The sequence below is a fragment of the Phytophthora infestans genome, genomic scaffold, assembly GCF_000142945.1.
Source record: "Phytophthora infestans T30-4 supercont1.81 genomic scaffold, whole genome shotgun sequence".
NCBI lineage: Eukaryota > Oomycota > Peronosporomycetes > Peronosporales > Peronosporaceae > Phytophthora > Phytophthora infestans.
This window is the reverse complement of record NW_003303678.1, coordinates 266,796-271,124: the sequence shown is the minus strand read 5'-3', so window position 1 is coordinate 271,124 and position 4,329 is coordinate 266,796.

Genomic DNA, 4,329 nt, shown 5'->3' with positions numbered 1-4,329 from the left:
ACATATCGCATTCAAGGGGCTACGAAGCACTACCTAGGGTCTCTCCTCCCCCACATAGACCGTCGAACAGGCGCGCGGGTAGCCCCCAAGTTTGCGCAGATCTACATTGTGGATCCAGACATGCAGCGCCGCGCGGAGCGACGTCTTGGTATATTCGCGGATCTGGATCGTGTTGCGCTACTAGACATCGAGAAAATGATGGCAGAGCACAACCCATTAGCGCAACGGTTCCTCCACTTTAGCCAGCAAGTGCGTCAACACAACACGGAGGCTCCAGTAGACTTGGTGTTCCGTCTGCATGATAACTCCTCGCTACCGCGGACGCATAACCGCCCCACTGTGTCTGAAGTGGCTGCGACTCTCATTGAGGATGGCAACCTGGCTCAGTCTCGGGATCTACTACTCTTTACACGCGATCAAAGACTGATACGTTTGTACGAGACTCACGCCGATTACGACCCACTCCAATACCCGTTTCTCCTTCCATATGGAGAGAAGGGATGGACCTACACAGACGAGTTCGCGAATGGTGCTGAGTATCGAAACAAGAAGGCGATGTCGCTTCGTGAACACGTAGCGTTCCGCCTTCATCAGAAAGTGGATGACCAGTCCGCTCTCCACCAAGGTGGGCGTCTATTTCAGCAGTGGTGTGTAGATCAGCGTGCAAAATGTGAGCAAGAACAGCTTCGCTGGGTGGCCGACAATCAGAAAACACTACGCGCCGATCAATACAGGGGTGTTCAAGACGCTTTGCTCAACGAAGATACTTTGGCTCTGGCGGAAGGAGAAGTACTGCTGTCGGAATACGACCGAGACCAGAACAGATTGGTGCACCCGGATCGGGACGGAGGCAACAGAGGACGACCAGCCCACTTTCTTAATCAGGTTGGCAAGCGTATCATACTACCGGCTTCGCACCTGGGTAGCCCGCGGTCCATGTTCAAGCCGTATCAAGATTCGATGGCAATTGTTCGGGAGTAGGGACGGCCCGACGTCTTCCTGACTGAAACGTGCAGCCCTAAGTGGGACGAGACTTAGGGCTGCACGTTTCAGTTTTCTTGAAGCGATACCTTCCGATATCCAGACTGCTCAAGATCGACCAGACATCGTGGCTCGCGTGTGGCAGCAGAAACTGCAAGCAACGCTTGACGATTTAAACCAAGGCGTTCTGGGACGAGTGCGAGCGCGGATTTACGCTGTCGAGTTTCAAAAACGAGGCCTCCCCCACGCTCACGTACTGGTTATTTTGGCTGACGAAGACAAACCTCGAACCCGCGAGATCGTAGACAAGATGGTATGCGCTGAGATCCCAGATAAGGATACAAACCCTCAGCTGTATGAGACGGTCATGTCATGCATGCTCCATGGTCCATGCGGGCCTGCAAACCCTTCCTGCGCGTGTATGAAGGACGGCAAGTGCACCAAAGGATATCCGAAGCCCTTAGCAGAAGTTACACAAGCCAATGCCAGCGGATATCCAGTGTACAGACGACGTCGACGGCAAGAAGGTGTTCTAAAGTTCAAAAGCAGAGAATACGACAATGCTACGATCAACCAGTGGGTTGTACCGTACAACCCGTACTTATCCCAGAAGTACAACTGCCACATCAATGTGGAAGTGTGCACGGATATTACTGTGGTTAAATACCTGTACAAGTATGTGTACAAAGGACCCGACATGGCTATACTCACTGTGGAAGAAGTCCGAGGAGGGCAGCAGAGTGCGCGTCGAGAACCTAATGAGATACTACGTTTCTTGAGCGCCCGGTACATTTCTCCGGTGGAAGCTTGCATGCGCCTGCTCAATTTCTCGATTCAGGGAAAAACCCATGCGGTTACTCAGCTAACGGTTCATCTCGAGTCAGGCCGGACGATTTGCTTTCGCGAGACGGAAAACCCGGAGGCGGTTTTGGAACGTGGTAGTCACACGATGCTGACCAGATTCTTTGAGTTGTGTGCGAGCGAAGTGCCTGAGAATCATATTGCCAGAACGATGCTGTATCAGGACATCCCTAAAGCGTTCTGCTGGAAAGCGGCGGAGAAAGGTCAACCAAAAAGGTGGGTCCGTAGGAAACAGTATCAAGCTGCCGTTGGTCGCATGATTCACGTGTCCCCTCGCGATATGGAGCGCTTCTATCTTCGGCTACTGCTCTGTCAGCGTAGAGGTCCAACGTCGTTTGAAGACTTGAGAACGGTTAACGGGATTGTCTGCCCAACATTCCAAATTGCGGCGCGGGAGGCTGGCTACTTGGAGAATGACAACGAGTGGGTTTCGTGTTTGAGGGAAGCGGCTGACTTCCAAATGCCGTATCAACTACGCCAGCTCTTCGTCACCATTCTGGTGTATTCAGCTCCAGCAAATGTTGGTGCTCTATGGGATTAGTTCTTCGCGGATCTTTCCCAAGACTTCGCACGCAAACATCAGGCTTTGATGGACCCCTTCAAGTCGGCGTTGATCAAATTTGAAACGCTGATGAGCATTCAAGAACTACTTCAAGCGAGTGGGTATGCGGTAGCTGACTTCGACGAGCTTCCTCAGTTGGGGTCGTTCCCAACATTGATTCGTGAAGCGCTTCGCCAGAACGGATTACTACGACGTGAGCTCACTGGATACGATGCGTCAGCTTTGTAAACACAGAAGATCAGCTAAACGAAAGTCAGCGGGTGGTTTACGACCAGATTATTGAAGCGGTTGAATGCCCGGAGGAAGGCAAAAAATCTTTTTTTTGTCGATGGCCCGGGTGGTACTGGAAAATCTACACTGCTTCGAAACATACTGGCCAAAGTCAGACTCTCGGGGAAAATCGCCATCGCTGTGGCGTCTAGCGGTATTGCCTCGCTCTTGCTCATGGGTGGTAGGACAGCGCATTCTACATTCAAGATCTCTTTGAAAGTGAACGAGAGCTCGACGTGCGGTATCAGGAAGAACTCCCATATTCAGGAGTTGATCAAGCATGCAAGTTTGATTATTTGGGACGAAGCACCTATGGCCCATCGCCACGCATTCGAGGCAGTAGACAGAACACTGCGGGACATACTTGACAACGATACCGAGCCTTTTGGGGGGAAAGTGTTTGTACTTTCGGGCGATTTCCGCCAAATTCTCCCGGTCGTTAAGAATGGAACACCCGTCGAGACAATCGACGCTTGCCTCAAGTCGTCTAGGCTGTGGCCCCAATTCCAGACGTTCCGTCTTACGGAAAACATGCGAGTGCGCACAGCTGATACTGCAGACACGGCTGAGGAAATGGCTGCATTCTCCGAGTTCCTGCTGCAAGTCGGGGAGGGAAGGCATGATGTAACTCCTTCCCTAGGAAGAGATTACATGAAGATCCCGCGCGATATGCTGATTGAGAATCCACCTGTGCCTGAGGATGAGGACCAGGAAATTCGTCCTGGTGTTATTCCAAGAGGCATGGATCGGACCATCGACGAGATGTATGGCGAGATTAACAACCCCGAAGTTGCTACCGATGCGTATTTCGCTAACCGTACGATCCTCAAGACCACGAACGCAATCGTGCACCGCATCAATGAAGCGGTGACCGATCGATTAACTGGACAGGCGCCGGTATACATGTCTTCCGATTCTGTACAAGACGACGGTGACGGCAATTTCTTCGAGCAGGAGGTACTCCACTCGATGAATATCAGTGGAATGCCTCCCCACAAGTTGACCCTCAAGGTAGGAATGCCTATCATGATGATGCGGAACCTGAATCCAGATCTAGCGCTGTGCAACGGAACACGGCTTCGAATTGTGGCCCTCAAGCCACATGTCATCCACGCCACAATCATGACAGGTGAGCGACAAGGGCAACATGTGTTAATTCCCCGCATTGTTTTCATCAGTGACGGAGACATTCGGAGCTTTCCGTTTCATTTGAGACGCAAGCAGTTTCCTGTCCAACCGGCCTTTGCGATGACGATTAACAAGGCGCAAGGACAAACGATGCGGTACTTGAGGCTGTATCTTGCTACGCCTTGCTTCTCCCACGGGCAGCTGTACGTTGCGATGTCGCGAGTTACTTCAAGATCAAGATTCAAGGCGCTGGTCGAGTACCCAAAGCTGGAGGAGGAGGATGGGGTCTACGCCCAGAACATTGTCTACAGGCAGATCTTTGGTTCGGAGTAGGAATGTTCAGTTTCATATGCATTTAATACATAACGTTTACATAAAACATGTTTACGCCTGAGCGCAGCGAAGGCGTGAGCCCATTTTCCCCTGGGACTACAGCCTGCCACCTCCGCCGCGTAGCGGCGGCGAATGGCTAGTCTACCCCATCTAGTGGAGTGTGCTGTCTGTCCGTCTGTCTGTTACGGGCTAGG